This window comes from Hordeum vulgare, chromosome 5H (genome assembly GCF_904849725.1).
Source record: "Hordeum vulgare subsp. vulgare chromosome 5H, MorexV3_pseudomolecules_assembly, whole genome shotgun sequence".
NCBI lineage: Eukaryota > Viridiplantae > Streptophyta > Magnoliopsida > Poales > Poaceae > Hordeum > Hordeum vulgare.
The window spans coordinates 226,988,741-227,000,975 of record NC_058522.1 but is presented as its reverse complement, the minus strand read 5'-3'; positions in this window follow the sequence as shown (position 1 = coordinate 227,000,975).

The window sequence follows — 12,235 nt, the reverse complement described above, 5'->3', positions numbered from 1 at the left end:
CACAAGTGCAAGAAATCAGGTCATTACATTGCTGATTGTCCCCGTTGGGGAAAGGAATCAAAGAAGAAGAAATACAAGGATGACAGTTCTGATGACTCGAAGAAGAAGAAGAAATCTTCAAAATCCTCATCTTCAAAGCCCTCATCACACAAGAAGACTAGTTTCAGAAAGGCTCGGGCACTTCTTGGCAAGGAAATGGACTCCAAGGCAGAATCAGAGGAATGTGATATAGAAGAGGGTTCTGATGAAGACTCAGAATCCGGACAGGCTAGTCTCGCACTAGCAACCACTTTCGTCAGCAAGTCAATCTTTAATCTTGAAGAAAATGATTGCACCATCCATACTGATGACTATGCTGATGACTTCGCTCCAACCCATTGCTTGATGGCAAAGGGTTCGAAGGTACAAAATAATGCCTCCTCCTATGATTCAAGTGACTGTAAACCTAATGATTATTATAAATCCAGTTACAGTAAACTTGCTATCATTGCCACTAAACAACAAACTGCTTTGGAAAAGCTTCAGAAACTGCTAGATAAAAGTGATGATCTGTTGAATGATGAAATGAACCTTACCCAAATCCTCACTTATGATATGAAAACTCTTCAGTCTAGATTTTTTAATCTTCAGGATCGTTATGATACACTCCTCACTGATCATGAGAAGCTTTCCTATGAATTTCTTCAAAGGAAGCTTGAGCTTGAGAAGCCGAGGATGTCTCATGATGATCTTCGTATGGAAAATGATTCATTACTAGCTCAATAGATCAACACTGGTCAAGTTGAACTTATTCCTCCATGTCTTAAATGCATTGAACGCGAAACTGCTAATTCCTCACCAGAATCATCAAATGCTACCATTGCTACAAATTCTTCAACTGCACCTGTTGTGTCTATTTCCTCACTTGAGGAAAACACAAATGTTACTGATGAAAATGCAGGGTCGATGGAATTGTACGTGACAGGCATATACAAAAGTCTCAAAGGACATCAAACCCTTTGTGATGTACTCAAAAAGCAGATCTTGTACAGGAACCCGAGGAAAGAAGGAATTGCCTTTGAGAGGAAATTAAATGCTGATGGATCTTATTGGAAACCTGAGCAGAATCCCAAAACATCATGGGTTGCTGCTATTGGGCCTCCTTTTGATCCATCTAATCTAACTGGCTTTTCATGTGAATTATCCTATTCCTCAGATGAGTCATTTGACTCCAACTGTAAACTGTTCAAAAATCAATCTGGTGAGGTATTTGCTCGATATGTTGGAACTAACTGCAAGAATGGCCCTCCCTTGAGGAAAATCTGGGTTCCCAAAAGTTGTCTCGAAAATCTTCAGGTGAATGTCCTCATGACACCACCACCGAAGAATCTGAACCTCAGATCAAATTCCTCAGGAGGACCAAAGTCTTCAAGAGGATCAAAATACTCAACTGGTCAAAACTATGCTCGTACCCGTGCTAATGCGTCTAACATGCAGGGAAACTACAAGGAATATGAATATGAGCATTACTCCTCAAATCATTATGTTCATAAATCCTCAAACCAGTTCTCTGCATATTCATATGAGTACTTTAATCCACCTACTGTTAAGAAAAGTGCATTGGCTTCAATGCCACCTTTCTCATATGGTGCTCGCAGGATGATGAATGCTATGCCACCCCTTCAGATGTGGGTGGTGAAGAAATCGAACTAATCACTTCTGCAGGTCAGGTCTCCAGATGAAAATCATCATCTGAAGAATTTGCGGGAGACCTGAGGAAATGCTTGATAGGACGCAAGCTAATGATTGATGAAATAGAAATATTTCACACGTCCTTACATTTCTGTTATGATGAAATTAGTATCATATTCTTCAAATCTGAAGCATATGAGATGGTAAGTTGTACTAATTCATCTACAGGATGACAAACCCAAGAATACTGAGTGGGTTCTTGATAGTGGCTGCACACATCACATGATTGGTGATAAAAGCTTACTGATGAATATGCCACTAACTCCATCACCTCTGAAGCAAATAACATATGCTGACAAAGGTAAAAGCAAGGTATTGGGACTTGGCAAAGTGGCTATTTCCAAGGATAGGCATATGGACAAAGTGATGCTTGTTGAATCCCTTGGTTTTAACCTTATGTCAGTCTCGATGCTTTGTGATCTTGATATGATTGTTATCTTTGGTAGATATAGATGTGTAGTCATCATGGAATCTGACAGATCCAAAGTCTTCAAAGGTGTAAGAAAAGGGGATTTGTACATTGTTGATTTCTCTACAGGTCCTCAACCAGCCACTTGCTTACTAGCAAAAACCTCAGAAGGATGGCTGTGGCACCGAAGACTAGGTCATGCAGGCATGAGGAACTTGCACACGCTCGCGAAGAAGAAGCATGTCATCGGCATCGAATCAGTCAAATTCCTCAAGGATCATCTCTGCGGTGCTTGTGAATCTGGGAAAATGACCAGGTCGAAGCATTCCTCTAAGACTATCATGACCACTACACGTCCATTCGAATTGCTTCATATGGATTTATTTGGACCGACTCACTATGCCACACTAACCAATGCAGCATCTTTATATGGCTTCGTCATAGTTGATGATTATTCCAAATATACTTGGGTGCATATCATAGTGTATAAAACTGATCTGCAGGAAATCTTCAAACGATTTTCTTCAAGGGCCTAGACAAACTTTGGCATCAAGATCAAACATATCAGGAGTGATAATGGAACCGAGTTCAAAAACACTAGTCTTGATGATTATCTTGATGAACTTGGTATTACTCATGAATTATCTGCTCCTTATACTCCTCAGCAGAATGGTGCCGTCGAAAGGAAGAACAGGGCTCTGGTTGAAATGGCAAGAACTATGCTTGAAGTATATGAGACTCCTCGTCGCTTTTGGCCTGAAGCAATCAACACTGCATGCCATATCATCAACAGGGTATATCTTCACAAATTCCTAAAGAAAACCTCATATGAACTCCTCACTGACAAGAAACCCAATGTAAGTTATTTCAAAGTCTTCGGTGCAAAATGCTGGATTAGAGATCCTCACCATAGCTCAAAATTTGCACCTAAGGCACATGAAGGTTTTATGCTCGGTTATGGAAAGGACTCGCACACTTACAGAGTCTTCAACAACTATCACAACAAAGTTGTTGAGACTGTAGATGTGCGGTTTGATGAAACAAATGGATCGCAAAGAGAGTAATTGCCTTCTGATCTAGATAAGTTGTCTCCTGAGGAAGCAATAAAGCTCAAGCCTACTGAAGACATTGTCCCCACTGAGGAAATTGGTGAAGAAACGATCCCCATCACTGATAAAAATCAAGAAGATGCTCCTCGGGAAATTGCACGAGCACCTCTTCCTCAGCCTAGACAAAATCCTCAACCAGCTCATCCAAGGATTGCAAACGAAGTAGAACTTGACAAAATCCTCAACGACATCAATGCGCCAGGTCCTCTGACTCACTCAAAAGCTTCACACTTAGTTAACTTTTGTGGGAATTTTTCCTTTGTATCCATCACAGAACCCTCAAAGGTTGCTCAGGCTTTTCTGGAACCGGAGTGGATCCAAGCTATGCAAGACGAACTTCTTCAATTCAAGCTGAATGACGTATGGGAGCTCGTCAAACGACCAGATCCTCGCAAGCACAACATCATCGGCACCAAGTGGATTTTCCGAAACAAGCAAGATGAGGACGGTCAAGTGGTGAGGAACAAGGCACGACTTGTAGCCCAAGGCTACACCCAGGTTGAAGGAATAGATTTCGATGAAACTTTTGCACCTATTGCTAGACTTGAAGCTATTCGAATACTACTTGCTTATGCTAATCATCATAACATCATCTTATATCAAATGGATGTGAAAAGTGCATTCCTCAATGGTAAGTTTGAGGAAGAAGTATATGTTGCTCAACCCCCAGGTTTTGAGGATCCAAAGAATCCAAACAAAGTCTTCAGACTCAAAAAGGCTCTTTATGGTCTCAAGCAAGCCCCTCGGGCATGGTATGATACATGGAAGGAATTCCTCATAAAGAAAGGCTTCAAACCTGGTCCACTCGATCCAACTCTTTTCACAAAATCCTATGATAATGAGCTATTTGTATGTCAAATATATGTCGATGATATCATATTTGGCTGTACTAACAAACGATACAGTGATGAATTTGCCTACAAGATGAGTGAAGAATATCAGACGTCTATGATGGGGGAGCTGAAATTCTTCTTAGGTCTTCAAATTCGTCAACAAAGCAATGGAATCTTCATATCACACGAGAAATACCTCAAGGATGTTCTGAGGAAATTCGACATGCATGAATGCAAAGGTGCCAAGACTCCAATGCTTACCAACGGCCACCTCGGCACTGATGAAAATGGTAAAGACTTCGATCAGCAGGTATATCGTTCTATGATTGGCTCTTTATTGTATCTATGTGCATCTAGGCCAGATATAATGCTTAGTGTTTGCATGTGTGCACGTTTTCAAGCAAAACCGAAGGAATCTCACCATAAGGCTGTGAAACATATTCTTCGATACTTAGCTCACACACCAACACTAGGATTATGGATCGCAAGTCAACTTCTGGCACATGCCACTTCCTCGGAAGATCACTAGTTTGCTGGTCCTCAAAAAAGCAGAACTGCGTATCACTCTCCACTGCCGAAGCTGAGTACATTGCTGCTGGTTCTTGCTGTGCTCAATTGCTCTGGATGAAGCAAACCCTCAAGGACTACGGCATCAAGATGAAGAATGTGCCTCTCTACTGTGACAATGAGAGTTCTATCAAGATTGCATACAACCCAGTACAACACTCGAAGACCAAGCACATCCAGATTCGTCATCATTTTCTTCGGGACCATGTCCTCAAGGGCAATATCCTCATCGACCATGTGAAGACTGATGATCAACTGGCAGATATCTTCACTAAGCCCTTGGATGATAAAAGGTTTTGCAAGTTGCGGTGTGAGCTAAATATCTTAGAATCTTGAAATGTTTTGTAAAAACATGCACACATCCTAACACTTACGCAAAGTTGATGACTTAGATCTGCAACACATGATGAATCGATATTCTTCAACTGATGAAGAATGTGACTCTGAACGTGAAGAAATCAACGAAGAAATTGATTCTCGGGGCACTACGACAATTGTACGCGGCGTCCGTAATCAACATTCTTATATGGTGGGTCACGCCACCGCCCAATGTGAAATTCCTCAAGTTGATTTTCTTCAAAGGTTCTATTTCCTCAAAATGTGTTTTTCTTCAAAACAGTTGTTCTTCATTGTGATGATTTATCATAAAATCTTCAAAAACACTTGATGACTTTCATTTAACTACATAGACTGTGATTTCAAGTCCTCAACAGCATTCACTTATTGCTATTTCTTCAAGTTGATATTTCTGCTAAGTGAATGTGATCGGACCCTACTTTCCCTCTATGCTATACTAATCCAGTCTATTCAATTCTTCATATGCGTTCTACTTGAAACTTTGTTCAAAATCCTCACTGCGTGCTTGTCAGCTGATGATTTTGTAACGAAAATCCTAAAATATTCAAAAATTGTTTCTTTAACCCACAGTGACTGAACCCCACTTCCCACGATCGGATAAGCACGATCTCCACTATCTCCACCGCATCGTACGGGAGCTACACGTGTCCTGTGGAGACGTAGAGGCAGGGGCTGTTTGGTCCGAAATTCTCGCGCCAACAGTAACTTTTCGCTATAAATATGTCCTTATCCCCCTCGGCATACTCTTCTTCGCTCCGTCGCTCTCTTGACACAACATACACCACCGAACCCTAGCTCCATCGCTGGTAGTCTCATCGCCGGTGAGGAAGAGCTTCACTGCCTCGACTTCTCCGTAGCCGGAACCACGCCGGAGTCGGACCATCTTCGTCCGCCGCCGCCGTAGACGTCCTCTGTCGCCGGGTTAGGGTGCATCGCGACCGAAGAGATTCTCCACACACACCTTTCTGTGTTCTTCGTGCGCACCTTCCAGGCGTCTCTGGAAGAAACTCTTCAAGTCTCATCAGAATCATCAAGAGTTCAATCTCATCAGCAAAATCCTCAACTGAAGAAAATGGAGGAAGACAGAAAACAGAAGGGAGGAAAGAAACTTGAGCAAAACACAGCTGTGGATATCCCTGAGGATATTTACTTGGACTATTACACGCCTGATGAAAATGAGACAATGGCCAAGAGAAAGATATGGCTGCAGAAGATAGAAGGCCGATGGGCAATGGAATGGAAGGAATACAGGTTTGTGACTCCCAAATATGCGAAGAAATTCGCTTTGTAGCCCCCTGGCAGAAGGGCCCCACTTGAGGATCATCAAGTAGCACATCCCTCAAGCCTCATGACTATTGATGACCATCCAGATGAGAAAGAAAAGCATCTGGCTAAGCTCAAAAAGCAGGCAAAAGCTGCAGTGAGGAAATTCAAAAAATCCTCAACTGCTGCCTCAGGTGCTGCTACTTCCTCTGCCACAGAAACCTCTGGCTCAGAAATTCCTCAAATGCAGTCTGTGCCATCAAAGCCAAGGGCTCCAAAGCCTCAAGAGAAGTCTGCTCAGGCTTCAGTCAAAAAACCTTCAGCACCAAAACCTTCAACGCCAAAACCATCAGTGCCAAAGCCCTCAGTACCAATCTCCTCAGCTCCAAAATCCTCAGTTCCACCTCCAAAGCCTCAAGAGAAACCAGTACAGAAGCAAGTCATGAAGCCTATGACCGCCAGCTCCAGCTCCTCACTCCCAGCTGCAACCAGCTCGGGGACAAAGTCTTCAACACCTCCTGCGAAGACTTTAGTAACTGCTGAACGTGCAACTCTGCCCAGCCCCAGTAAAATCATCATCATCCCGTCTGCATCAGAGGGAAGTGATGAATTTGATGATGAAACCCTGCAAGCTATCATAAGAAACAAGCAGGAAAGAGTAGCTCAAGCATCAGTCAGTGCCATTCCTCTGGCAATGGACCCCAAGGTCCTCCTTGATTACATCAACATCTGGTATGAGGATCCAAACACTCCAGTTGATGATTTGAAGCTTCCGCCTGGCATGAGCCACATGGTGACCACTTTCATCAATGAAGCAAGGTGGAAAGAACAGCAGGCCAGGCAGGCAAAAGTTGCAAAGATTAAAAAGGAGAAATTCCTCAGGAAGAATATCCTCAAATTGACTCCTGATGCACTGGTGTCAACACAGGAAGAGCTGAAGAAATTGACTGACAAGTACGCCAAGTTGTCAGATCGTAAAAGCCTCAAGAGCAATTTCATCAAGCTGGCCACTAGTGCTGTTGATGACTACAACAAGAAGGCCGCACCCCCAGCACCTACTCCTCAGCCCTTGATTGAGGAGCCAACAGATGAATCTCCTCATGATGAGTAAATTCCTCAAGCTGAGGAAGTACACCAAGAGCGCCGTATTGATGAACCGGCTATTGAAGAAATCATCATGGAAACTCCAGCTGATGAGACTGCCACTGATCCAGCTGCTTCATCAAAGCAGGCTGATGACTCTGTTCCAGCTGGTTCCTCAAGACCATCTGAAGAATTTGTAGAGAGAACCCCTTCACCAAAAGCTTCAAAGGTGAAGAAGATGATTCCGTCTGCATGATACATGAAGAAAACCAGGGCTGCTGAAAAGGAAGCCAAAAAGAGAAAGGCCTCCTCAGCAGAAGAAGAAACAGAGGCAAAGCGCCTCAAAGCACTTGAAGAAGCTGCTCCTCTGGTCCCTGTGCCCCTGAATGTCGCTCCTTCCTATGAAATGGTCATCATTGATGATCAAGCGAAAAAGGCAGATGAGGAAATGAAAGATGTCGCCCCTGAGGAACACACTACTGAGGAAATTCAGATACACGGCAGTCCTCAACCTTTCATTCCTCAAACAGACAATGTTCAAGCATCAGCTGCACCACCTGATGAAACTGCCTCTGCCACAAAGCCAACTGAGGAAGAACAAACTGAAATTCCTCAAGCTGATGAAGTTCAACACTCTGAGCAGAATCCTCAAGATGAGGAACAGGCTGATCCAACTCCTCCAACTGAGCAAGAAGAAGAAATTCCTCAGCGTGAAGCACAGCGAGAGCAAGCTCCTCAGCCTGACGCCCAGCAAGCACCATCTCGTCAGCCTGAAGAACCAGCTGCTGAAATTCCTCACCCTGAGGAAAATGCATTCGTCGTGCTCAATCCAGAGACTGCCATTCTTGTCTCCCCTCCTATTCCTCAGGAAAATCTTCAGCCAGTTCAGCGTGAGCCATTCTCGAAGCGTCCAAAGTTTCAAAAAGAAAATTTCTTTGAAGAACGCATGTACTTCATTGGCGAGAACCCCTATGACAAACCTCAAATGAGGCATCTGAAGTTTTGGACTAGGACTCAGATGAACTACTATGCCTCTGTGCTATGTGGACGCAACAAGATATTCCAGCACAGGCATATTCCTCATGTTGAACTTGAAGCAATACCGTGCCTGGAGCCAGTCCTCAGTGTACTCCATGATGAAGGTTTACTCCCAATGTGCTCCGACATATCTGACTGGAACAGCGAGTTAATTCTTCAGCTCTATGCCAATCTTGACATATCTAGCAACCCTGAACACATTAACACTTGGGTGTTTGACTGGATGTCACAAAACACTCACTACAAGGCTCCTGCTACTGAACTCCTCAGAGAACTTCCCGTACCAATTCCCTCAGAAGAGGTTGTGAAGCTTTATGGTGAGCGTGAGCTGCCAAATGGAATGATGGAAGTCCTCGTGAAGCCTTTGGCTTAAGGAAAATCTCCGAGAACAACCTTCCTCGTCCACGAGCTCAAGTACACACCCAGGTCTGTCTACAGAATCCTCTGCAATGTGCTCGTGCCGATCAAAGGCCATGACAATGAAGAAGATGTTGTACGCCTCATGAAGAATATCCTCTTCAACATCACTCATGGTATTCCTATCAACATCCATGATTTCTTTTTGAGGACTTTGGCCGACAATGCTATATGTCCTTTTGATCACAAGATATATGCTCCATGGATCATGAGATTCATCAGGACAAGGACAGGCATCAACTTCCACGCTGATTTCCAAAAACATATGGGTTATATGCCTCCTATCCGGGTCAACAAGAAGACTTTCGAGTCCATTGAAGCAAAAGGCAAATCTGTGATTGAAGAAGGTAGTAGGCCCCTTGATGGCCAGTTCAGAGAGCCAGAAGCTTATTCTTCATGGGATGATACTGAGACTCGTTCGGCAAGCCCCGTTCCTCCTCGCGTGATGAATACCAGAGATCTCCTCCTCAGTCTTCACCAGAAGGTGGATCGCAACCACAAATGGGTCAAACGCCAGTTTGGTGCCATTGTGAAAACCCTCACTGAAACACAGAACTATGTGAAGCTCAACCATCACTATCTGCATGAGGTTTTCGATTGCACCTGGGCTACACTTGCACATCTGAAGACTCAGACTGAGCTTGAAGAAATGGACTTTGAGCGAGACTTTGAATGGTCGTGTCCTCCCAAGAAGAAGTTCAGGCCTATTCTAGTGCCAGACCTTGAAGACAACTCCTTTTCTTCATTCCGCACTGCTGAAACTGATGAAGAACAGCTTGACACTACTACCGGTCCAAGGAAGAAGACTACTCCCAAGAAGCATCACGACTCTTCCTCAACCGCCAAGAAATGAAGTCTTCACGGGCGTTAGTCCTCAGTTTGTCCCTTTTTGTCACTTGATGACAAAGGGGGAGAAACTTGAGAGTTAGTCTTCAAGAGGTATATTTTTGGGGCTTATGAACTATATTTAAGTTACAAAATCTTGGCTCTTTTGAAGATTTTATGTAATGAGTTGTAACTTAAGCCCGATGGTACTCTGACGCTTTTGAACGTTTCTCTTTGCATGCTTATTCTTCAAGTTTTAATGCACGCATGCTGGAATTCGTCAGATACCATTTGTCATCATGCATCATCATTTTCTTCAGATGATATGTTACATGTATGCATGATTTACAAGACTCAGGGGGAGATCTCCATGTTATAAATCATCAATGTGCATTTGCTGTAAAAAGCAAAATCCTCAAGATATGCACATCTTCAGGGGGAGTCTCTCTGAATCTTGATTTCAAATTCCTCAAATGAGTATTTACACTTCATATTTTTGATCCCTGTTGAAGACTTAACCTAATTGTCATCAACCACCAAAAGGGGGAGATTGTAAGTGCATCTAGTGCCCTTAGTGATTTTGGTGCTTTGAAGACTTATAGGTTAAGTATCTAATGTGTTTGTGAGTGTACACAAGATCTATAAGTCATTGAGGAGTTTGAGATATTTGAAGAATATCGACCCCTGAAAATATATGTCTTCAGTTGAAGAAATTGGTCTGAAGCTGAAGAAATGAATCGCGAGGAATCTGCGATGAAATTGATATTCCTCATGAAGATACTGATATTGAGAAGTCCGGCGGTTCCTGAAGAAAATCACTTTGAAGAATTGAAGCATGAAGATTTACACTTTCTGTTTTACTTTCTTCGCATTCGAGTAATAGGAACACCGTACTGTTAAAGGGGGTCGAAGTTACACTATGGAATGAATTTCCTCATGATGCTCAACCCAAGCCTAATCCTACCAAAAGCCTCAAAGTGAGGAATATGAGTGACATGAGGACTCTCACAGTTGAGGGTTCCGACCGTTTCAATAGTCACGCCAACTCACTGGTCTTATCCACTCCAACGGTCATATTACTTAAGGGCATTAGTGTCAAATCATGTCGGGATGCTCCCACACTATAAATAGCCACCCCCACAACCACTAGCTGGTTGGCTGCTCCGTTAGAAACTGACACTTGTCATAAGAGCAACCCAATTCCTCAGAGCCTTCGAGAGTAATTCATCAGTGAGGAAATAGACCATACACCGAAACCCCAAACCAAACCTAGTGATTGAGCATCACTGAAGAAGTTGTTCCTGTGTGGGACTGAAGCATTTTACCTTTGAGGACTGTGCATCCTCCAGACGGTTAGGCGTCATGGTCTAGAGCTTTCCAGCAGTCAATTGTGGATCGCCAAGTGACCAAGTTTGTGAGGGTTTGGAAGTCTGCCCTGAAGACTTACCACGAGTGTTAGGGAGGACTGTGTGTCCTTAGCTCAAGGAGAATACGGTAGGGACTGTGTGTCCCGGGACTGGGTGTCCTTTGATTTCAAAACCAAGCCGCTCCAAACCAGATGTACGACTGTCACAGCAGTTGGAACTGGGTCATCAACGACTGTGTTCACTGAGAAACTGTGTTCACTTCGACTGTTTGAAGAATTTGTTGAAGACTTTCTCTCAATTTCCTCAACCCCAAATTCTTCACGTCAGTTAATCCTCATATGTATTCTGCATGCCTGCTCACAGTGCAATCTGTTTTCACATTCTTCACTCTGAAATACTGCTGTTGTGAAAGTTTGCACTTCTGATCCTTTACTGTTTTCGCTGTAAGTTAGTCATGTGTGAGGAATTTCCTCAAAAGTAATTTCCTCAGTGATGAAATTCTAAAAATCTCCTATTCACCCCCCTCTAGTCGATATAACGCACTTTCAAAGTTCAATCCTGAGGTTTCCTGTGCGGACCCCGACTCATAAATCAAAGTCATCGAATGCATGTGTATAGGGCTTCCCAGGATCAATGCTCATTGAACATATAGAAACTAAATAACAAGAGCCTTACATCCATTCCATACGATCTTACAAAAAAATTACCATTATGGTCATGTCTTACATATATTGGGCCATGAAGATCAAACATCAAACAATAACTCATAGTGCAAATATTCAACGATAATTTGGAACAATGCCATGTGCATTAACCTACACACAATGTGACTGGGAAGTGTCTAATTCGCATGTTCGTCAACAAGGTACTCTTCATCATATTCCTATTCTTCTATGCCTGACAAAGTAAATAGCAGTGAGGACTTTTGAATGTACTTGCAAGCAACCCATGTTTGGAACAAAGTAAACAATGCATTGTACAACACTAAGTAGCAACCTTTGTAGAAAGCTAGTTTTGAATGCAATATCATGTCCTATCATTTTGCGATCATGCATCACGAGGTTACAAATATAATTATAGATACAGTTTGAACAACTCAAGTTTAATCATCTCATCAAGTCATCCAACTTAGTTCAAGGCTATTTGGATAGTTTGACACTCTACGTTGGTTTCACACTTGACCCACAAGACTCGGGGAACTTCTGTGTCGACCATGACTCGTGGTATGATACATGA